Consider the following 25,508-nt stretch of genomic DNA (forward strand, 5'->3'; position numbering starts at 1 on the left):
GTAGATACCCCTTGGTGCCATCACATAAGTATTCAAGTCACTGGGTGGTGTTCACTGAAGTAGATACCCCTTGTGCCCTTACATAAGTATGTAAGGAAGCTGAGAGGTGTTAACTGGAGTAGATATCCCTCGGGCCCTTACCTATGTATGTTGGGGCACTGGGTGGTTTTCAATGAAGTAGATACCCCTCAGTGCCATTACTTAAGTATGCAACGGAGCTGGGTGGTGTTCACTGGAGTAGATACCCCTCGGGACCGTTACATAAGTATGTAGGGGAGCTGGGTGGTGTTCATTTGAGTAGATCCCCCTTGGGGCCCTTACATAAATGTGTAAGGGAGCTGAGTGGTATGCACAGGAGTCGATACCCCTCGTGCCCTTATATAAGTATGTAAGGGTGCTGGGTGCTGTTCATTGGAGTAGATACCCCTCGGGCCCTTACATAAGTATGAAAGGGAGCTGGGTGGTTTGAATGAAGTAGATACCCCTCAGTGCCATTACTTACGTATGCAAGGGAGCTCGGTGGTGTTCAATGGAGTAGATACCCCTCGGACCCTTACATAAGTATGTAAGGGCGCTGGGTGGCGTTCATTGAACTAGATACCCCTTGGGGCCCTTACATAAATGTGTAAGGGAGCTGAGTGGTATGCACAGGAGTCGATACCCCTCAGTGCCCTTACATAAGTATGCAAGGGCACTGGGTGGCATTGACTGGGTAGATACCCTTGGTGCCCTCACATAAGTATGCAAGTCACTGGGTGGTGTTCACTGAAGTAAATACCCCTCGGCCCCTTACATAAGTATGTAAGGGAGCTGAGTGGCGTTCACTGGAGCAGATACCCCTCCGGGCCTAACATAAGTATGTAAGGGAGCTGAGTGACGTTCACTGGAGTAATAAACCCCTTGTGCACTTACATAAGTATGTAAGGGAGCTGAGTGGTATGCACAGGAATAGATACCCCTTGGGGCCCTTAAATAATTATGTAAGGGCTCTGGGTGGTGTTCACTGGAGTAGAAACCCCTCGGGGCTTACATAAGTATGTAAGGGCACTGGGTGGTGTTCACTGGAGTAGATACCCCTCGTTCCCTTACATAAGTATTTAAGGGAGCTGAGTGGTATGCACAGGGGTAGACACCCCTTAGGGCCCTTACATAAGTATGTAATGGAGCTGAGTGGTATGCACAGGAGTCGATACCCCTCAGTGCCCTTACATAAGTATGCAAGGGCACTGGGTGGCATTGACTGGGTAGATACCCTTGGTGCCCTCACATAAGTATGCAAGTCACTGGGTGGTGTTCACTGAAGTAGATACCCCTTGTGCCCTTACATAAGTAAGTAAGGAAGCTGAGAGGTGTTCGCTGGAGTTAATACCTCTCGGGCCCTTACATAAGTATGTAACAGAGCTGGGTGGCGTTCACTGGAGTAAATACCCCTCGGCCCCTTACATAAGTATGTAAGGGAGCTGAGTGGCGTTCACTGGAGCAGATACCCCTCCGGGCCTTACATAAGTATGTAAGGGAGCTGAGTGACGTTCACTGGAGTAATAAACCCCTTGGGCACTTACATAAGTATGTAAGGGAGCTGAGTGGTATGCACAGGAATAGATACCCCTTGGGGCCCTTAAATAATTATGTAAGGGCTCTGGGTGGTGTTCACTGGAGTAGATACCCCTCGGGCCTTACATAAGTATGTAAGGGCACTGGGTGGTGTTCACTGGAGTAGATACCCCTCGTTCCCTTACATAAGTATTTAAGGGAGCTGAGTGGTATGCACAGGGGTAGACACCCCTTAGGGCCCTTACATAAGTATGTAATGGAGCTGAGTGGTCTGCACAGGAGTAGATACCCCTCAGTGCTCTTACGTAAGTATGCAAGGGCGCTAGGTGGCGTTCACTGGAGTAGATACCCCTCAGGGTCCTTAAATAAGTACATAAGGGTGCTGGGTGGTGTTCACTGGAGTAGATACCCCTCGGGTCCTTTCATAAGTATGTAAGGGAGCTGGGTGGTGTTCACTGGAGTAATGTCCCTTGGAGCCCTTACATAAGTATGTAAGGGAGCTGAGTGGTATGTACAGGAGTGGATACCCCTCAGTGCCCTTACATACTTATGTAAGGAACTGGGTGGCTCTCAATGGAGTAGATACCCCTCAGTGCCCTTACATAACGTCTCATGCATTTACTACACCTAGACGAGCACATAAGTATGTAAGGGTGCAGGGTGGCGTTCATTGGAGTAGATACCTCTTGGGTCCCTTACATAAGTTTGAAAGGGAGCTGAGTGGTATGCACAGGAGTGGATATCCCTCAGTGCCCTTACATAAGTATGTAAGGGCACTGATTTGTGTTCACTGGAGTAGATACCCCTCGTGGACCCTTACGTAAATATGCAAAGGCGCTGGATGGTGTTTATTGGAGTCGATACCCTTCAGTGACCTTACATAAGTAAGTAAGGGTGTGGGTGGTGTTCACTGGAGTAATTACCCTTTGGGGCCCTTACATAAGTATGTAAGGGAGCTGAGTGGTATGTAGAGGAGTGGATATCCTTTGGTGCCCCGGTGCCCTTACAAAAGTATGTAAGGGCACAGATTTGTGTTCACTGGAGTAGATACCCCTCGTGGACCCTTACATAAATGTGCAAGGGCGCTGGGTGGTGTTTATTGGCGTAGATACCCCTCAGTGCCCTTACATAAGTGTGTAAGGGCGCTGGGTGGTATTCATTGGAGTAGATACCCCTTGGACACTTACATAAGTATGCAAGGGCGATGGGTGGCGTTCACTGGAGTAGATACCCCTTGGTGCTCTTACATAAGTATGTAAGGGTGCTGGGTGGCATTCATTGGAATAGATACCCCTTGGTGCGCTTACATAAGTATGCAAGGGCGCTGAGTGGCGTTCATTGGAGTAGATACCCCTTGGTGCCCTTAAATAGGTATGTAAGGGAGCTGGGTGGTGTTCATTGGAGTAGATACCCCTGAGGCCCTTACATAAGTATGCAAGGGTGCTGGGTGGCATTCACTGGAGTAGATACCCCTCTGGCTCTTACATAAGTATGCAAGGGGGCTGGGTGGCGTTCACTGGAGTAGATATTCCTCGGGACCCGTGGGTGGTGTTCATGAGATCGTCCCTTGGTGCCCTTACTTAAGTATGTGAGGGAGCTGAGTGGTATGCGCTGGAGTAGATACACCTTGGGGCCCTTACATAATTATGTAAGGGCTCTGGATGGCGTTCACTGGAGTAGATATCCCTTTGACCTTACATAAGTATGTAAGGTCACTGGGTGGCGTTCACTTGAGTAGATACCCCTCGGGGACCCTTATGTAAGTATGCAAAGGCGCTAGGTAGTGTTCACTGGAGTAGATACCCCTCAGGGCCCTTACATAAGTACATAAGGGCGCTGGGAGGTGTTCACTGGAGTAGATACCCCTTGTTCTCTTGCATAAGTAAGGGAGCTGAGTGGTGTGCCCTTACATGCAAAGGGGTTTCGCTGCTCTGCACTGCAGTGCGGTGCATACCCTTTGGTACTCTTATATAACATCTATTACCCTCTGTTCTTGTCGCGGGTGTTTGTTGACAGCTCCCCCAAACATGTCAAATGAGGCTAACACTTTTGGACATATGATGGTCCAACTCCAGTAAACTTTTAAATTGAGAGTTTGATGAATAGTATAAACATGTGCATGTCTAATGTATGTATGATTGACACAGCTACATTACACATATGGCGACGTCATCTACTTGAACGTAAATTAAACAACGTAATGTGATTAACGTAAATAGACATAAGATCGTTATGAATGTGAGATTTAGCCCTTCCGAGGAGTGTGTCACATAAGTACAACATAGGTGTCCACCTGCAAACTAGCTACTTTGTGTTTTTTGCAGAACGTCTCATGCATTTACTACACCTAGACGAGCACAAAATTTGGAGGCCTGGTGAAAGTTTAAATACGATGTCAAAATTTGCATATTTCCCAAATCTTGGATAACGGTAATTTCGTTGAAGTTTTCCATTACACTAGTTTGCATAATTTGTTCATATGAGAGGCTCGTTCACGTACAAAATATTTTGTCAAGAGACATTTTGGGGTAGATTTAAGAAAAGTGGTGCTGCATCCATGGCAGCACCATTTTTCTTGCGCTCCTTAGCGCCCCCTAACACCACCATGTGTGCGCCGTATTTGGGAAACAATGAACCATGGCAGTAGTTAGGGAACTAACGTCAACATTTTTGATGCTAGTTTGGCACTTTGCAAGATTAGCGTAAAAATCCTACAAAGCACATTGAGGCCCATTATAAATAATGGTGTGCCTCCTTTTAACGCCTGCTTCGAGAAGGCGTTAAAAATACAGCAAAATGGTCCTTAGAGATCTCTGTAGAAAGTTCTGGAAGTTTTGCAGTTTCCGATATGGAGGCTTGCACTCAAGTGCACACCTGCCACGTGTCAATCACTGCCGCCTCTCCCACTCCTAGCCCCCGTAATTACTGCAGGAGTGTCACACCTGGAAATATGCAATTTCCAATGAGAGAAAAAAAACAATTCCTCGTGATCTCACACATGGAGGTGGCCCCTGATTGGCGGCGCTGCAGGTGGGGCTGAGAGGGAAATCAGGCAGCAGAGAAACAATCGGAGTAATCACCGAAAAATATTGTAATGACAAGTATTTGGCTCAATCAGGATGTGCACATCAATTACCTCTAGAGGAAGTGCTTTACCCTTTCCAATAATTTAATATATTTTTGTCGTTCTCCCATGCTGGTCTCTTTATGCTGTTTTAAGCTCGCAAGCACTGAGTGACCAAAAAGCTAGTAGGTAATTTACATGTCATTTTTTGTGTCTTGAATTAATGGTATTTTTGGTTAACAATGAGGGTTGCACTTCCAAGCTCTGAAGAAATGAACCTGATTTTGGCATTTGATCACCTGCATGAAGCACACATCTGAAAATGGTGAAATGCCACTGTGACGGGAGGGCACCAACGGGTGCGACTCTGATCGCCTTTTCCAGCGCAATCTGACATATTCTTCCGCGATATGACCGAACATTCAGCTGAGGTTAATGGTTGCAAATATTTTTCCTTTTCCCAGCTCTTGATTTCCTATCTTTCGGATTACTTTCTCGAGTGTATTGTTAGGCTGTTGTTAGCAGTGCTTAATTTGTAAATAAAAACCTGCCGGTGCCAAAAGCTCCTCTCTGAATCACGCGGCTCCTGCAATTAAATGTGCGAGCACGGAATACTGAGGCAGCATAATCCTGAAGCATTCTTGGGCCTCTTTAATTCACTTACAGCCACTCCCTTCTCCTTCAAATCACTCTTGCAGCTTTCTGCATTTCTCCCTTTTGGACGCTTTTTCGTTTTTCTCTTCCGCCGTCTTTCTCATGTGTGTCTTTTGCTCTCAGTAAATGCTTGAGGCAGAAAAATAAGTGCCGGCCCTCAAAAATAAGTGCTGGTGCCCTGCACCAGAAACCACAGTCTCAAATTAAGCACTGGTTGTTAGGTTGTTTTGAGACTTTAAATATCTAAACACTAATTCAAGATAATGTTTGTACAGAGCAATTCAAAAATGGCATTTCTCTGCGATGACATGACATAGAATACCACCACATGAGCTTTGATATTGGTGGCACCATGGTGACCTTTGACCCTGATGACGACACAGCAAGTGATACATTAAGTTGTGCGAGATACTCGTCTATGCAGTTCTTCGTTCATTTGAATGGTATTTCATTCTCTGATTGACATACTGGCAAGCCCCACTTCTTGGTACGTCACAAGAGGTGAGGTAGAGCTCGAGTCTAAAAACATTGAGGCCCGTATTTATACTTTTTTTAGCGCCGCATTTGCGCCGCTTTTTGACGGCTAACGGCGCAAACCTACAAAATACAATGGTATTTTGCAAGTTTGCGCCGTTTTTGCGTCAAAAAACGACGCAAATGCGGCGCTAAAAAAAGTATAAATACGGGCCTGAATCCGTAAGCCAACAGGTGGAAACCAATTACGTGGGCTAGGATTTCTAAAACCTCTAAATTCTTTTGAAATTATATTGGTATCTTCTTTTTTAGTTTGAACTGTCATTTGGAAGAAAAACAAGTTCCTTGGAGGATTCTATGGGGCGGCGGTACACTGGCGGGAGCCCGCCAGTGGTGCCGGTCCGACCGCGGCTTTACCGCCGCGGTCGGAATCCCCATTGGAGCACCGCCGGCCTGTCGGCGGTGCTCCCGCGGTCAGAATGAGGGCCCATATCTTTATTTGTCCCCATTCTAAATTTGCATTAATTAAGTGTAATACAGCAACCTAGTGTTAGTCTATGGGGGAGACAGGCCTTACACAGTGAAAACGACTTTAGGAGTGTTTTACAGTCAGGCCATGTAAAACATAAACATGCATAGCCTACATTGTAAAAACCCTCAGTGGTTAGGGCCTTCCTTTGGGGCGACTTATAAGCATTTAAAGGGAAGGTTAAAGCCTGGCAAATGGTTTATTATGTCAAGTGTAAATGGCAGTTTGAAACTGCACTACAGACTGCAATGGCAGGCCTGAGACATGTTTTGTAAGGTTACTTTATTGGGTGGCATAATGAGTGCTGCAGGCCCACTAGTCGTATTTAATTTACAGGCCCTGAGTACATGCAGTATTATATACTAGGAACTTACAAGTAAAATAGAAGTACCAATCAGGTGTACACCACTTCTACTATGTTATGAAGGGAAAGCACAAGCTGTTTACCACTGGTTAGCGGGGAAAAAGTGTTCAGAATTCTTAAAGCCAGCAGAAACAGGTTTTGCAAAGAAAGACAGTGGTGGGCAAAAAATCTGGGGTGACCCTGCAGAAAGGGGCGGGTCCAACAACAGGTACTACAGAAAGATGATAAATTGAGGTGATGCTTGAGACATAGGTTCCCAGTAGCATCCTCATATTCATTTTTCAATCCAGGCCAGTGTACCCAGGAATAAAAGAAATACCGGGATCTACACTGAGGTTGTTTTAGATAAGTATCTGGACCCTGTTTACTACTAGAAAACAATTAGTCTGATCCCCTTCCCAATGAGGTTGAGACCACCATGTTAGTATCATCCTAACATGGTGGGTTGGACTGGCCGATGATGAAGCATGCCACAAAAGAGGGGATGAGGCCTTTTTCATCCAAATCTTTTTTTTATTTTTTATTTTGTTTTTTTTGAAGCGCAGTTTCATTATTCTTGAAATGAGTATAGGAATACAGGTCTTGCCGTACCTGTTGTGAGTTATATTACAGAAAAAAACACATTTTATAATTGAATAGGGCTGAGACTGGACTCAGGTCACAGTGCAGCACTGTGTAACAAATAACTATATATTGCCTCCATAACATTTGACAAGAGCTGCAGCCTGTAGCCGTGCTGCTCCACGAGGGCCTATTAATGGCACGTCACAAGCTGTGACCCACAGGCGTCTGCCTGCTCAGAGGATGCGTTACGTTTTACGTAACACAAGTAGCTGTTGGCAACGGGCAAATGCAATCCCCCTCAATGGATTCTTTCAGATGGAGTCGCGACAATTTGGCGCAAACAACAAACTAGCTTCTCGGTGACCTGTGCACTAATGTCATCACGCACGCGCCCCTAGCCAGTATTAGACAAAACAACGTAAATCCAAGGAACCTTCCACTGCTCAGGGCTGCCTTTGATAGAGTTCTTTCTTGCTCAAGACTGGCAAACAACCCTCAGAACATTTAATTGTGGAACAACATCTTGTTCCTAGTAATTGTGTTTTAGGCCCTCCGCCGGTGTGCAGGTGGGAGTGGTAGGAACATGATGCAGAAGGATTATCAGCCAGCGGCTGGGTTCATGAGCCGACTTGTGAGATGGATCAGTGAGCTACTATTTTCTCATCCAGCTGAGAATTGTAGGTCATGAGTGTGAATCACATCAGATCCACCTTAGCCCTTCATCTTTTCAAGGCTGATAGACCTAGATCTATCTGATTGGGTAGCAGTGGAACTTTTCACAAGGCGGCTAAGTCTTGGTAGTAAATTTTATATAAAAATACAATTGTCATTATAATAATCACATTTGTCTCAATATGTTCTGTCACAGTGGTTCTATTGTGACATTTACAAAATGGCGGCAGGGCGTGTCTGACTGCGTGGACCATGAGAGGGTGGCCTCAGACACAGTGAGGGGAGGAACGTCAAAGGAGGTAGAGAAACCATTTGTCTTGTGTAAGTATTTCTATAACTGGGGGTCATAGTATGTGGTATGTGATTAAGCTGCAACTATACTGGGGATTACCCACCAGCATTACAGCTGATCAAAGCAGACCTTTCTTGAAAAGTTACAAACATTTGAAACATTGCGAAACTCAAAGTGAAAAAACATGGACTTTTAGCGTAAGGTACAAGAAAGTGAGAAAAAAAGTGAGCAACAAAAAGAGACTACATTCCACCATTATCTAAGACTCCCTAACCATAATCTTTCTCCTGAGACTAGATGTAACCTGCGCTATATCCCTCACATTGACCCTAGTTTAAGGGCTTCCCCTTATCTTATTCCAAATTCTAGATCAATATTAAACTTTGCCCATAGCCCTACTTTCAACCCTCTCCCTTATCTCTGTATTCACACTATACCTAAACTTCTTGATAGCTCTAAACCTAAACTCAACCCTTACACTAACCCTACCTCTACATAGGCCCTATCACTAGACTACTTTCTACCCTTGCTCCAACCCTACTTCAAGGATGTTGTCTTAGGTTATTTCAAACAGTAACTCAATTCCTGACCCTAATTATTCCCCTAGCATTAGCTTCACCCCTTGCACTAACACTAGTTTAAGGGTTTTAATTTTCCTTGTTACAATGCCTATGTGAATATTTAACATTATCCTTAGCTCAGCCCTCCTTCATACCCATTTGTTGACACTATTACTAAGTGTAATCATAACCCTAAATTTACCCTAATCCTACCTACACACCTTCTCCACATCCCTAGCCTACCTTCTATCCCCTCTTTAAACTCAGTTCAAGGATGTTCCCTTGCACTATTTATAAACCCAATCCACATTTCATGCCCTTACCCTGATTCCTTTCTGTTCTTTTCAAATATGTTTGTTTCTTTTGTTTTTGCACTAAAACTTTACGCGCTTTTCTTTTTATTCCAACGGCTGGAAATGGGCTTTTCCAGACACGTTTCATTGTTTCATTTTGGAAAAACCAACAAACATAGGTTTGTGATCATCCCCACAATCTCTCTGACCTCTTTCCACCCCCGAAATGATTGAAGATTTCCTCCAGCCAGGGGCTGATGTAACTCCCCTCCCGGGATGGACAGATTACAGGAGTGACTGAGACCTAGCACCTACATGCATCTATTTAACCCATAGCAACAGGGAAAGCAGCAGGTGTCACATTAGCAAAGTGCAAACAATGGTTTCCATTAGCTATTGTACCTTGAAAGCTCAGTACGTTGCTGCTGGCAAATGCACTGATATGAAGGTCACAATAAGTCATTGTTCACTCCTGGATCTTGGCACTTGCGTACTGCTTCTGTTAATTCTATTAAAAACCAGATAAATCAAAGCACTGCACTCTAGACATTTACTGGTATAACCTGATTAGCAGTATATATTAAGGGAAACTTAAAAATTGAAGTTTTGGGGTTCTTCAATGCTGCAAATTGAGCCAGTTGGTGCCAAAACCTTGTTGCTTGCACTGCCCGCCAACATGAAGTTCCATCCACCCAACCTTTCACACTACAGCACCGACCATTCACATGGAGAGTCATCGCAAAGCTCTTGCCTAACTACCCATGATGGCAACAGGATCACCGTGCAACAGAGATGACCTTCCGCGACACCCGGTCTGCTCCTTGCGCTGCAATGATGACCATCCACAATACTTCTTGCTTCTCACGGCCTCTTCGAATGGGGCTCTTTGCGCTGGACTGAGAAGGTAACTTTTCAGTTGGACTAACCTAGTCACTGTATCCAACTCCTGCTCCATTGCGGACGGCCGGAACTTGTGACTTTCTCCGGCTATCGCACGACCAGGTTCCCAGGTTACTGACAGCGCACAGGAACACTGCTTTAAATTCTAGAAGTGTTTACATATAATATTCAGGGATAGTGTCATGTGTTTTTCAATATTGTACCACAGCAGCAGCTCACTAATATTACTGTGAATAATCACAATGGCAGCCTCCCATTTCTCATATGTGAGGTCCTGTTTTGATCTAAAAGAAACCTTTTTGTGGATGTTGCGTGAAACATAAACTTTACATCTCTCTGTAAAATTTCAGTAATAGACTCTCACACATTACTCACATTAAAAATGTATTAAAGGAAAATGCTATTTAAAACAATTTGTTTAAGAACTATTCAAGGTCATCAAGACAAGAGTCTCTGCAGGACACAGCTGGCTTTATCAGGGGGGCCCCTGAAAGGCTGGGGCCCTGGGACAGTGTCTACTTTGCCCATGCCTTAAAACATCCCCACTCCTCAACCCCTGTGCTATATTCCCTGCACTGGCTACCTGTCCATAAGTGAGCTATCTTCAAGATTATCTGCCAAATACTTCATGCTCTCTTTGCAGTAGCCCAGACTACCTGAGTCTACTTCTACAAGCCCTTTAGGACTCTTAGATCAGTTACTATCCACTATCCTTATGCGGCAGATCTAACGGGCCAGAATACTCATCTTGCTGCCATCTATAGGAACACACTTCCTTTAAACTTGCAGCTAACTTCGAATTTTTTGCAATGTATGAAGCTTTTTAAAACCTCGTTAGTGATGATAGCCTCTGCTTAAGGGTTTCTGGCCTTCTTTTTGCCAACTTTGGGCCTGATTTAGGTCATGATGGAGGGAAATACTCAGTTTCAAACATGATGGGTATCCCGTCTGCGTTATTACAATCCCATCATGTGGAAATTCGTCCTTCTATCATATTCACCCAGATGTTTCTGACTGATACTGGTGGTAACTGTCCTTGACTCTGCCCTGGGCACTGCTAGCTAGGTGCAGGGTCAGCACTCTAAATAAAAGGTATATGGTAAAGTGGTACAATTACAATTGGCAATGACAGACTCCTGTAAGTCCCTAGTAGATAATAAGGCAAGGGGGATTCAAACTACCTATAAGTCCCTAGTAAATAATAGGGCAGGGACGTTTAGAGGCCGAATAGATTTCCTGCACTGGAGTGTGCACTGCTGTGTTGCCTGCTGTCATTTTTAAAGGCAGCCCTGCCTCACAGACTGTCTTTAAAAAGTAAAATGTGTGAGTTCTACTTTGGAATTAAAGGTACTTCCAAAGTGATAATCTACCTTAGTTTTACATATGTCACCGCTGAGGTCTCCCATAGGTGCACAAGGGTGGGGTGTCATGTAACTATAAGCAGGGACATCATAAAATGTTTTATATGCCCTTGTGGGGGAAACATTGCAGCTTTCATTTTTGATCTTTGTAGATACTTAGCTCTTAATAACTAATACAGAACAGAAGTTATAAGTCTTTCTTTCTGTAAACCGAATTCCAGTCTGCAAGTGGCCTCTCCTGATTGGTCAGCCTTAACAGGATTAGCCAGGCTGCTTTCATGAGGTGATAAGTGGTCTGCACTGTGCAGAGGTTATCTGATGGGGAGGGGTATAGGCAGCTTCCGAAGTCAGGCCAGGATGAGGACTGGGTAAATCAAACTGGGATTCAAAGGAAGCAGGACAGAAAGGAATGCCAGCCAAGCCTCTCCTCGCACCCTGCACCCCACAGATAGATAGCAGGCCCAGGACAGGAGTTTGTAGTTGTCCAGAGAGGGAGTGTTAATGGAAATGAGCCACACCAGTAGGTTGGTGTAACCAGGTCTTGCTTCTCTGGATGAAAATCGTCCTTCTTAGAATTTCAAAGTGCAGTGCTTTATGGGACAAGAAAATGCCACACTTTGAAGGAACCTGTCATTCTTTTGGGCGGCACCCTGCAACTCATTGGACAAGGGTGCCCCTCTGCTTGTCCCTCAAGATGATTGACTAAACGTGGCTGATCTGCATTTCAACTCAGATCTGCTGCCTGAAACCAAAATAAACAGAAGGACTGCCCTGCTGGAGCCATGGTCTGCAGCCCCAAGGACTGCAACCTGAAGTACTGCTCCTGTTGCACACTAGAACAACAGCCTAAGGACTTTGCCTTGCTTCAAAAAGGACTCAGGGGTGGACTCCCTGAAAGCAACAGGTTAATCGAGCTTGCCTGCACCAACAATCACAAAATCCAGAGCCTGGAGTGCACCCAGGAGACTTTTAAGGATTTTTGCCAGCTGCATTGTGGGAATTGTGGCCCTAAACTTCCAAGGAACATCTGAAACCTAGACTCTTGGGGCCATATTTATACTTTTTGACGCAAAACTGCGCTAACGCAGTTTTGCGTCAAAAAAAATCGCGCCGGCTAACGCCATTCTGAAGCACCATGCGGGCGCCGTATTTAATCAATGACGTTAGCCGGCGTTAGCCGCCGGTGCTGCCTGGTGTGCGTGGAAAAAACGACGTACACCAGGCAGCGCCGGCGTAGGGGGATATGGAGCTTGGGCGTCAAAAAATGGGGCAAGTCAGGCTGAGGCAAATTTTTCGCCTCAACCCGATTTGCGCAATTTTTTTCGACTCCCAACCCCCATAGAAATGACTCCTGTCTTAGCAAAGACAGGAGTCATGCCCCCTTGCCCAATGGCCATGCCCAGGGGACTTCTGTCCCCTAGGCATGGTCATTGGGCATAGTGGCATGTAGGGGGGCACAAATCAGGCCCCCCTATGCCACAAAAAAAAAAAAAAAAAAACTTACCGGAACTTACCTTAATGTCCCTGGGATGGGTCCCTCCAGCCTTGGGTGTCCTCCTGGGGTGGGCAAGGGTGACAGGGGGTGTCCCTGTGGGCATGGGAGGGCACCTCTGGGCTCCTTCCGAGCCCACAGGTCCCTTAACGCCTGCCTTGTCCAGGCGCAAAAAAAACGGCGCAAAAGCGGCTGTACGTCATTTTTTTTGACCCGCCCACTCCCGGGCGTGAATTTTGCCCGGGAGTGTAAATACGGCGCACATGCCTCGGAGTCAATTTTTTAGACGGGAACGCCTACCTTGCATCTCATTAACGCAAAGTAGGTGTCCACGCTAAAAAATTACGCAAACTCCATGGACTTTGGCGCTAGACGCGTCTAACGCCAAAGTATAAATATGGAGTTAGTTTTGCGTCGGAATTGCGTCAAAAAAAACGACGCAATTCCGGCGCAAACAGAGTATAAATATGCCCCTTGGACTTTTATTTTGCACACTTTTAACCCTCAAGAGGTAGAAGTTCCAGACATTTGGAGAAGTTTGGAGCAACATTTGGAAAAACCTACATAAGTGGACCGACTTGCTGTTGAGAGTCAAATCGACTACCTTCAACTGCGACCCGGCCAGAATTTCAGGTTAGTCCCACTGAAAGCTCCGGAGCTCCAGACTTCGAGGATTTGACCTGGGCCCTGGGGAAAAGCAGTCCAACGACATTGCATCCGAACAGGCTTGTTAAGGAGGACCGCATGTCGTTGAACGAGAAAAGCTCCAGAAAAGTTTCTAGGTGTGAAGGTAAAATTTTGACCAAGGCCTCCTACTCAGTGTATCCGAGCAGGACTCCATCGTGTCAAACTTTGACCTTGTCCCGGTCAAGCAGACTAGATGTCCACGGTTGGCACTATTGATTTCTAAGCATTGGAAAGCAATTTTTTTATTTAATCTTTATAAATTCATAACTCCAGTTCCCTACACTGAATTTTTATCATTTTGGTGTCATTTTAAAGACATAAATGTTACCATTTTTATTAATTGGTGTGGGATTTTTATTGTGTGTAGTGTCTTACTTATTTACTGTGTTGGTGTGTTTAAATGCTTTACATACCTTTACATACCTGACTCCAAAAGTAAGCCTGTCTGCTGATTGTGAAGCTACCAGGGGTTGAGACAGGGGCTAATGTTTTGAGACCTTGACTGGACCTAACACTCTCTGGGGCATTTTTGCTAGTGGTAGGTGCGTAATTGCCTCTACTGATAACCATCCTCCTACACGTGCTATCCTGTGGAGATCGTAATAAGGCAGATGGGATATCCATCACGTTTTTGACAGAGTATTCCCTCCGCCAAGATGTAAATCAGGCCCTGTGTCTCCCTTTTATGGGCGAGCACAAAGTGCTCCGTCCATTCTGTAATCTCTCTTTGGGCTTCAAACCACACCCATGCCACGTCAGTCACTTACATTGGTTCGTGAGCTTGCCTTTTAAAATCCGCTTGCTTTCATTTGTGAAAGGCATGCATACGTCATGCCTTTTCTGGTGTTTAGCCCTCCTACACAGCACCGGTAAAGTACCAAAAACATACGAAGCTCGATCTTTTCAGCCTGGAGTCCGGACTACTTTATCTGTTTATTTTACACGAGCGCTGCATTTTACATAGCGTGATCGCGCTGCGTTTTTTTTTGCTTTACAACGCTAATAGCTCTAACTCGAACAAATTCAAGACCCGTTGCATTGAAAATGCTTGTTGGTTCTGTGACCTGCTTTGCGAAGCAAGGATATCCCTTTGGGGATGACTGTGTGCATCACAGAACACAGTCACGTAACATATCTTCAAACCAGTCAATGAGCTTCGATTTCAGGTTTTAGAAAGGCTGTCTTTGTTTTCTGAAAGTGATGGTATGTGAGAACTCTAGTTATTTGTATCTAGAGTGGAAGATGCTTTGCATTTCTTTTTTTTTAACTTTACTTTTGTTGTTTGCAGCCCATAAAGAAGACAAAGCAGCACTGTGACTGCTGGTGGAGAGTTGGAGGTCACAAAACAATTCCGACGTGGTGAGAAATTCAGGTGAACACTGAAACTTGGGTCTGAATGAAGTGTGGGGGCATGGTGTGTATTTTATTTCTTTAAAAAGTGAAGGCTTGTTGGTTCGAAGGAATGGCCTTGCGGTGGAGTACATTCTGCAAGCCCTGAGGGCAGGGCTTGTGATATCACAACTGCCCAAGCCTCTTTGCACAGTTGTGTAGTCACTGGAAAATATGGGGGTATTATGTACAGTGGTGTATGTGTTTAATTTAACAATACTGCAATAATACAAGGTGCTGAGACCCATACTATTGTTAAATGTCCCTGAATTTAAAGCCCTTGTCAAAGGCTTTAAAAATAAGCAAAGCATAAAGGGATATAAATATATTGCTAATGGAACATTCTTCTCAGTGAGGGTGAAATGTTCTTGAATAAATGGGAGGACACAAAGTCAAACGTCGAAAGTTTGGAGAGAAGGGCTATAACAGACATTATTGGCCTAGCGCACCCCCAGATTTCAGCAGCTAGAGACATTTCAGTTGACTGCTGTAAAAAGGGTCACTATACTGCTAAGGATAATTGTGATCAATCGGTTCCTGGAACTTTTAAAAATCATTTTTTTGTTCAAATTACTTTATATGACTATAGGAAGATAAAATTGTAGTTAAAAAGACGTTTATAAGGAGAGTGGAACGATAATGAATAATTGTTAATGACACATTAAACTTTAGAAGGCTACAAAAAATACGAATAAAGGTGGCAAGGAAGAAAGGAGAGACCAGGAGGGAGGAGGGCAGGGTTTTTTTGTGTGTGGGGGAGGGGGGGCTAGAACTGATTTACTAAGACTTTAATCTTCATAAAAAGTGCCATAAAATATTGTTCTCAGTACACGCTGGATTGGGGGACCTATGAACCAATATTGGTTTATTCAGCCGACAGGTAAAACAGATAAACTCTACCTAGGAAACAGAAAATGAAAGCATGTCGGATGCAGGATACAAATTTTACATTCTGGCAGAATAATTCATCAAATGAATGCATCATTACGAAGGCAATTACTCTTCTGGTGCCTGCCCCATTTCCCCTGACTCTTAAAACCTAACCCAAGACATTCTCCAGCTAGATAAGGTATGAAAGCAAATGCAGACTGTGTCTAGAATAGTTTTCTGAGTGAGGTCGAACCACTGGATTAAGATGCAGTTTATTGCTTTGAGTTTCTACACCTACTAGTACAGCTACATACCACTACATTGACAAGGAATGTATATATTGTTATTAACTAGTCCAATGAGCCACGTGCTGGACCTTAACTTGGCCTTACATTAAATCTTATCTTGCCCCAAACCTGCTCCGACCCTAGCTCTAAACCTAGCTCTGATCCTTAACCTAAACCCACACCTATTCCTGTGGTTAACACCTCTTGATGCTCTTAATACTCTTATCACCTGCTTAATACTCTGGCCATAAGACTACCAGTAACCCAGGAGCCCAAAGCTTCCTTTACCCACTAAGTCTGTACTTAACCAAAGTCCTTAAAACTAAACCTAACCTTTGCATTAACCTTCTGCATACCAGTTGTGATCCTGATCTAAGAACCACATATCCCTACACCTAACACCACCCCTTAGCATAACCTTATTCCCATCACAACAATAGCTCAACTCTTATTGTAAACTTGCCCCATACCCCCAACGCTTACCATTATACTCTTATAATTACTTTACCCAACTTAATTGCATTTTCGAGGAACTACATCTTGTATATTGGTACATCAAGATAGTAGATTTAATGTAATGGGGTTGTACGTTGAAGATGTTCTAACTGGATTACTAGATAAATATATACTTGTTATACCTGACAGCCTTAGGGTGGTCACCCCTAACTTTCTGCATACCTCCCTCCACTTTTTGACACTGTTTGTGCTGGTTTTAGGACTATGTACTTTACCAGTGCTAAAGTGCATATGCTCTCTCCCTTAAAACATGGTAACCTTGGTTCATACCCATTTGGCATATTTGATCTACTCGTAAGTCCCTAGTAAAGTGCACTACATGTGCCCAGGGCATGTAGATTAAATGCTGCTAGTGGGCCTGCAGCACTGATTGTGCCGCCCACATAAGTAGCCCCTTAACCATGTCTCAGGCCTTCCATTGCAAGGCCTGTGTGTGCAGTTTCACTGCCAATTCGACTTGGCATTTAAAAGTACTCGCCAAGCCTTAAACTCCCCCTTTTCTACATATAAGTCACCCCTAAGATTGGCCCTAGGTAACCCAGAGGGCAGGGTGCTGTGTAGGTAAAAGGCAGGACATATATCTCTGTGCTTTATATGTCCTGGTAGTGGAAAACGCCTAAATTCATTTTCCAGTGCTTTGAGGCCTGCTCCTTTCATAGGCTAACATTAGGGCTACCCTTATAAACTATTTGAGTGGTAGATTCTGCTTAGAAAGGGGAAAGCAGGTCATATTTAGTATGACTAGAATGGTAATACAAAATCCTGGTGACTGCTGAGGTTGGATTTTATATTACTATTTTAGAAATGCTACTTTTAGAAAGTGAGCATTTCTCTGCACTTAAATCCTTCTGTGCCTTTCAGCCTGTCTCCAATCCATGTCTGGGCTGGGCTGGTTGACAGGTTCCTTGTGCATTTCACCCAGGCAACCACAAACACAGTATGCTCAGTCACACCTGCACACATCTGCATACTGAATGGGTCTTTCTGGGCTGGAAGGGTGGAGGGCCTGACACTTACATTTCAAAGGACAATGGCCTGCCCTCACACAAAGGACTACCAAACCGCCTACTGGGACCCTGGTAGACATGGTTGTACTGAAAGGGAACCTTATGCACTTCAAAACCACTCTTTGAAGTCTCCCCCACCTCAAAGGCACCTCTGGGTATAAAAACCGGGTCCCTGACCCTACCAAACAAGACACTTCTTTGGACTTCTTGGGACAGAACCTGCAACCTGCCAAGAGAAGCCGCCTGGCTGCCCAAAGGACTCACCTGGAATGCTTTGCTGTAAAGGACTGCTGCCTTGCTGTTGCCCTGCTGCCTTGCTGGCCTCTGGCTCTGCTGAGAAGTACTCTCTAAGGGCTTGGATTGAGCTTGCCTCCTGTTCCTGAAGTCTCAGGGCCAAAAATACTTCAACTCTGCAAAGAAAGTCCTTGTGCGGCAAAAATTGACGTACACCCTGCCCAGCGGTGAGAAAATCACTGCATCGCCGAAGCGGAACGACTCAGCACGGCTCCCCAAGTGGAGACCGAGGCAGCGCCAGCATTGCGACCGGAACTTCGATGCACAGCCCACTGGACTGAGGCATCGCCGAACCGGAACGACACAGCCCAACTTCCTGCATGAGGAATTGACGCAGTGCTAGCCGTGCAACAGAAACTCTGATGCTTCACCCACTGGATCGACGCAGCATCTGTGACTTCATCCAGCGGCGCCAAAAGATCCTGCATCACAAAGAGGTTTCAAGCCTATGTGTCGGAATGCGACGCAAAGCCCCCTGTCGCATGGAAAGGAATCGAAGCATCATCTGTGTGTGCCCAGAAAACCGACACACACCTACCTTTTTCCATGCATCTCCTCCTCTGCGGTCCTTGTGCGTGTAATTTTGACGCAAATCAGGTACTTTGTGCTTGCAAGACACAATTGTTGCTTTTAAGATCTAAAAACTCTTGTTATCATTACAAAAGTTATATTTCAACTTGTGATTATCAAATCTTGATTGTTTGGAGCTTAATTTAATCAGATAAATATCTTATATTTTTCTAAACCTGTGTGGTGTCTTTTTGTAGTGTTATCACCGTGTCACTGCATGATTTATTGCACAAATACTTTACACATTGCCTTCTAAGTTAAGCCTGACTGCTCAGTGCCAAGCTACCAGAGGGTGGGCACAGGGTAATTTGGATTGTGTGTGACTTACTCTGACTAGGAGTGTGGTCCCTATTTGGACAAGGGTGTATACCTCTGCCAACTAGAAACCCCATTTCTAACAATACTCCAGTTTGCCTTCATAGTATAAAAGGCACTTAGATCCTGAATATGAGTTGCCTGGTATTGTTGAGGTGCAAACTCCTGACATGAAGTTAAGGTGCTGTGCAATACTGCCTCATCAGTATGGTGCAATTAATTCCCCCACACAAAATGTGGAAGAAATGTGCAGACCCATATTTACCAGGCGACATTCTGCACATGTACTCCCAGTTCTGTGGGGATTAATACTCACACATACCATCTGATCTGACCAGGTAGTAACAATGACTTGGGAAGCAGGTGCAGGCATGAGTGAAGGGTGAGGTGTGAGTAAGGAAGAAGAGGGAATGAGAAAAGTGCCCTGGTAGAGGGGAGCACACACCTCTTACCGCAGAAAAAGGTAGTGTGGAGACAAGGACACTGGCTTGGCCGTTGTTGCACTTTTCATTGGCTGTTGTTAAAATTGGGTCTAGTGTTACCACACCCGCTAAATCTGTGTGCAGGACTCTTGGCGAGCTGTGATTGGGTGGAGCGGGATTCTATTATGGCTGACTTGTGATTGGGCTATTAGTTGTGTTTTACAGGGCAATGAGTTTCGGCTGCTTCTGGACATTTTTAGGTGCTTATCCACTCATGTAATCCCAGGTTAAAGGCAACTAAATAAAATCATATATTTAAAAAGAAATAAATTCCTTTCATGAAAAGGAAAATGTCTGAGATTGCGAAGCGAGCGTTATAAAGCCCTGTTAAGAGCCAGGTAGCTGCTTGTATGGTACATTGCCAAGGGGACTTGGCTCAACTCATCGTCTTGCCAAGCTGCGAACAATCGAATCATATTAATAATAGGTTTCTTGATCTTAACATTGTGCGGGGGAGAGGAGAATTGATCTTCATGACCATCTCCTCCCCGAGGGTGCAAAGGTAGGAACCAGGAAAGATAATAGAAAATCTTTAAATTATTTAGCTAGGCCAAACACTGTTTTCCCTCAGGGCTTCCAAGCTGAGACAGCGCAGTGAAAAAGTAGAACAGCCATGTTGTGCTGAGTGGCACCCGCGATCTTAATCCTCAGGAGAGGTGGCTACAGAGTGCTGGGGAAATTATGTACACTCCTTAAAAATGGGAACTGCACAGCACAAGGCTTGTATATATAAGAAACAGGGTAGCTAGAAGTGTAATACAGAATGACACATACTAGGCAGTAAGTCTATAAACATTACCAGTTGAGACACCATGGATAGCCATCACGTCTTTTTGGAAGCCAGCAAGAATCATCCATGGAAATGAGTTGCTACTTTCTAAATCACCAGAAATTCAGATGTGTTTTGAAGAGTAGGCAAGCTTAAAACCCCAAACCTCTATGAGTAAGAAGTCAAATGACTCTATTGATTGCATCATATATTAAAATAGGATTTTTAGCTTCATTGCCTGGTTATCAACTTGATATTCAAGAGAATTCAGCTTAATATCTTCCTGAAATTTTCACTTCATTATTTCAAGTTAGATTGGGACTCTTAACAATGCCAGTGTTTGCCACTCCCTTTTCCTGATTTTGTGGTCTTAGGATGTAAACTGCAAGGCAGTAGTATTCTGTTTGTCACCTACTACAGCTCTATTACACAGTTTGTCTTTTGTCTGTGGTACTTTCTTTCATCTAAGACAGTTCTGAGATTTGTTGTGGCGGTGGTATGGAGCTGCATTTCCCAAGTAGATTGGGTGGTTAAGGGACTACCAGAACCAATTGCAAGATAAGAGATATGAAGTGTGAGTATAAAAAGGCTGCCTGAAAAAGTGTATGTGTGTCTGCCTGTGTATGAGTGACAGAAGCTTGCATCAGAGTTCTTTCTGCTTGAACTATTGTGTGTGTGTGTCTGTGTGTCTGTGAGGGAAGCTTGCATCATAGTTCCTTATTTTGTAACTGGTGTGTGCTGTGTGTGTGTGTGTGTGTGTGTTTGTTGGTGAGGGAACCTTGCAACAGGAGCTCTTTCTGCTGGAACTGTTTTGTGTGTGTGTGAGGGAAGCTTGTATCACAGCTCTTTGTTCTGCAACTGGTGTGTGTTGCATGCGTGTGTGAGAAGTTTTCATCACAGCTCTTTCTGCTGAAACTGTTTTGTGTGTGTGTGAGGGAAGCTTATATCACAGCTCTTTGTTCTGCAACTGGTGTGTGTGTGTGCATGCCTGTGTGAGAGAAGTTTTCATCACAGCTCTTTCTGCTGGAACTGTTTTGTGTGTGTGTGAGGGAAGCTTGTATCACAGCTGTTTGTTTTGTAATTGGTGTGTGTGTGTTTGTGTGTGGGTGTGTGGACAGATGCACAGGGTGTAACATGCTCTTTATTGCTATCTTTGTGTGGGGGGAATGGCCATAACTCACAGGAGGTAAAGTGACTGTGCCTTGATGCCCCTCGTTCTCCCAACACTGATGATAGAAAACATTACTTCCTGCACGTCAGCATATATAGTTTATGGCATGGAATGTTGTCATGTTATTTGTTTAAAAAAGATATCCTCCAAAATCAGGAAGCAAGGTGTAAAATTTGTGTGGCAAACTAAAATCGCATTACAGATGTCTTATGACTTTTAGAAGAGTTGGTTCACATGTGTAAAGTAAATGTATTATGCAATCTGTGAGGCAGCAAATAGTGTTTTTCGCATGTCAAGTTTAATGGTAATAAACTTGAATTCGATTTTTGCGCTGCGGTAATAAATATGTGAAGGTGTGTTTATCAGTACATTTGTTCTAAACAGTTTGTCATTTGACTGTATCTATTTTCACTGCCACTTAGAGAAACTACCTCTGTGCCCATATCAATGTTCATTGCTAGGCAGGACTCAGGGAAATGACCTGTATGTATTCTTTAATTTATTGTTGTGCAGAAAAAAATTTCCTTTAATTTATTGTTGTGCAGCAAAAATATATCTTGGTCACTTGATCAATGCATTAGATGTTCCCAGTGTTTTTAGATAGTATTTTGTTTATTACTATGGCAGATGTAGTGGGAATTCTGGTACATTGGGTCAAACTATGTTCTTCAGGTCAGTGTTGAAGTTTAAGTATGAACAGTCATGCTACAGATAGCAGGCCTGCAGTCACGTTTATACTGTTGGTGTTTGGACATAATATTAAGTCCAAAATATTGTATGGATAAAATATCATGTCAAGAATATTTTGTAGGTGAGTTTCTATGGGAAAGCATAGTTTTACTATACTTAACTCCACACACACATGTATATTGATGATATATATACCTTCAAGGTAAGTAGATGTGGAGTTAAGAATAGTAAATCTATACTCAGCTATTTGCACTTATCTTCTTGATATTTTGATCCTCAATATTTTTGACACAATTTTCAATGTACACAATGTTTGTGTCCTCAATATTCTGTCAGTGAACCTTACTGTCAGTGCAGTGATTACACAATGAGTGCTGCAGTCCTTTATGACATTTAACATACAGGCCCTTGGTACAATTTTGTACCATATAGTAGGGACTTACAGGTACTTTAAAATTGCCAATCAGGGGTGTACCAATTTGATCAGCTTGAAAGAGGAAACCCAGCACGTTACCTCTGGGTAGCAGGGAGAAAGTGCTTCAGCAGTTAGGAAAAAAACAAACACTAACATCTTGAGTGCAACACATACATATGCTCAGAAATATGCAGCTACACACAGAACAGAGAAAATATGCTCTTTTGCTTATTTCAACTTGTAAAACTATTTGTTTTTATTTTTTGGAGACACAAACATGTTCCGTAATAACTTTAGATGCTGAAAAAGCTTTCAACAGAGGCCTTTCATTTTTTTCAGACCCCTGAAAGGTTTTGTTTTGATCCCACACTTATTGATCTAATATCTCTCCTTTATTCATCTCCTCAAGCAGCTATCTTTGCAAATTGACTTACTTTTGCATAATTCACCTTGAGTAGAGGAGTTTGGCAAGGTTGTCTGATATGGGCCTTTCACTCCTTCTTTTCAATTTGGCTATAAAACCTTTTAAATCTAGACTACAACACAAACAAGACTTTCATGGTTTTACTTTCAATAATCAACAAGTTAAATTAGTGGCATACCATGATGACATCTTAATATTTATTTCACAACCTCAATCATCCCTCCAAGCTTTTTCATACAAACTTGCTTCTATTGCTTTTGTGTCTGATTAAAATTTGAATAATGAAAAGTGTGAGATATTGCTTTTAAATAAATTCACTTTCAAGCAAGATATTTCATCCTCCAAGTTTACTTGGAACTCTCAGCAAATTAAATATCATGGTTTATAGTTCACTCAATCTATTAAGACATTTATTTCCTTTATTATGAGACACTGTATACAAAAAGTGATTACAGTAATTAGTCTATGGCACTCTTTACATTTCTCGTGGTGGGGGCCTTGTGACACTATCAAGATGATGTCAATACCAATTATTCATTATACTGTTTCGAATATTCCATTAAATAGACCGCTCAAAAATGTTAAGAATAATAATTCCATCCTCTCTTCTTTTCTTTGGCAAAGTAAAAGGCCCTGTATGTCTTTACTGATATTAACATATCCTAAATGCGATGGAGGTGTACATTTTCCTGACTTTTCTAAATATCCGATAGCCTTTATATTGAAACAATCTGCTTATTTAGTTTCAGATTCTCCTAGGCACAACCTATTATAGGCTGATCTAGAAAGATATTTTGTATCCCTTTTTTTCCTTTCAAGATTATTTGACATTTGCACAGAAACCACAAACCCTTTCAACTCCTGTTTTTAGATTCTTATGTAAATTATTAGATCTTATAATATCATCTTCTCCCAAAGACAATCACACATTTAACTCCACTATATACTTCCAAACAACTTAATAATAGGCCTAGTTATTAGAAAAAACGGAGAGGAAGGGGTATAATTTGGGTTAAACAATTTATACCACACAACCAATTGATATCCTTTAAGCACGCTCATACTGTTTTCGGACTCCCTTGTTCATTTCACAATAAATTTTGAGTTTTACAGGAAATCTTATCTGCATCTTTTACTCATTCTCAATCTAACACTCATTTCACGTCACCCCCAATAATCGTTTAAGAAATCCCCTACTTACACTTCAAAAGGACTTTTCTATTTATTCCAATCAGCACCATACTTCAGCTGACAGAAATAAAATATATACAGAATTATCTTAGGAACAGGGCTTAGGTGCAGAATGGCCTATTCTATTTTGGAGGAAGATGCGGACAAAAATTAGGGAATCTTCTCTGGCAACGAATACTACACAAACACTTTTCAATATATATATATATATATATCACAGACTTTTATTAACTTCCTCAACTTTATACAAAATCTACCTAGGCCTCCATGATACACGTTGGTTGTGTACCTCACAACATGGAGATCTCAAGCATTTACTGTTCACATGTCCATAATTTTTTATTCTCAAATTTGGAAACGAAATACCACAGTTTTTCATTTGCGTGTTCCCATGTCTATTACTAATATTTCCTTGGGAAGTGTATCAGAATGACTGGGGCATGTTTCTATGGGTCTGTGGATACTGGATCTGTTATTGGCTTTAGGATACCAGTAAATACACAAAATGGGAAGATTTCATCGTACTAACATTTCATGACTGGTGGTATGCAGTATGTCATAATCACAAATTTGATACAGCATATATGCACCCTATTCCACTTGTTTAAAACATACTGCTTTATGGGCCCCAGTCACTTCCCTTATAGACAATTCAGCAAAGTTTTCTTTTGCCGACAACCTAATGAAGAAATATTTAGACCTCCCTGACTTCTCCCTTGTGACATTATCAATTTTTATTTCCATCTCTTACTCATATGAATCAACATCTTTTCATGCATTATCCATGTTATCCCTGTTGTGAACTATCTATATCCTCTCCCTCATTATTTCATGTCATATGTTTATATTTTCAGTTATATTTTTATTATAGATTATAATGCATGAAACACCCGGAACAACGACTCTGAAACCACGAAGTCGTAAAAAAAGAAAGCGAAACAACGCTTTCGTTTTCCACAACTTCCTGGTTTTCGTACCTTAACCACGCATGGCTGAATCAGGCACATGCGTGGTTAAGGTACAGAAGAAGGGAGTTGGAGTCGACGCGGTGAAGGAGGAGGTAAGTTGGGCTGGGACTGGGGCTGGGTTTTTTTAGGGGGGTGGAGTGGGGTGGGGGCTCGGGGTGATTAGGGTTTGGGGGGAGGGGAGGGTCAGGGTTTAGGTTTAAGGGGTGGGGTTGGGGTGTTTAGGTTTTAGGGGCGGGGCGGGGTGAGGACTCAGGTATTTTTAGTTTTTGTGGTGGGGTGGGGGGCTGGGGGTGATTACGGTTTAGGGGGAGGGGAGTCAGGGTTTAGGTTTAAGGGGTGGGTTGGGGTGTTTAGGTTTTAGGGGCGAGGTGGGGACTCAGGGTATTTTTTGTTTTTGGGGTGGGGTAGGGGACTGGGGGTTATTAGGGTTTAGGGGGAGGGGGATCAGGGTTTAGGTTTAAGGGGTGGGTTGGTTTAGGTTTTAGGGGAGGGGGGTTGGGGTTGGGGTAATTTTGGGGGTGGGGTTGGGGTAGTTGTGGGGATGGTGGGTTGCGGTAATTTTTGGGGGTGGGGGCTAGGGGGGAAGCATGCTGGAACCGTGCATGCTGATCACTAATGCCTTTACGAGGAATGCGTTTACAACGAAAAATCGGTGTAAACTCATGCTTGGTAAAGGCATTAGTGATTAGA

General features: G+C 43.4%; 1 protein-coding gene across 4 annotated transcripts in view; it reads left to right on the top strand.

Moving 5' to 3' along the window:
- The window catches only part of LRRC4C (leucine rich repeat containing 4C), a 3,131,096-nt gene that overhangs the window by 692,662 nt on the left and 2,412,926 nt on the right, over positions 1-25,508 (top strand). For all 4 annotated transcript variants that reach the window (XM_069221814.1, XM_069221813.1, XM_069221816.1 and 1 more), the window contains exon 3: positions 14,749-14,832. The gene's annotated coding sequence lies outside the window, so the exon portion shown is untranslated. The remainder of the gene's footprint in view (positions 1-14,748; positions 14,833-25,508) is intronic.

This window comes from Pleurodeles waltl, chromosome 3_1 (genome assembly GCF_031143425.1).
Source record: "Pleurodeles waltl isolate 20211129_DDA chromosome 3_1, aPleWal1.hap1.20221129, whole genome shotgun sequence".
Lineage (NCBI taxonomy): Eukaryota > Metazoa > Chordata > Amphibia > Caudata > Salamandridae > Pleurodeles > Pleurodeles waltl.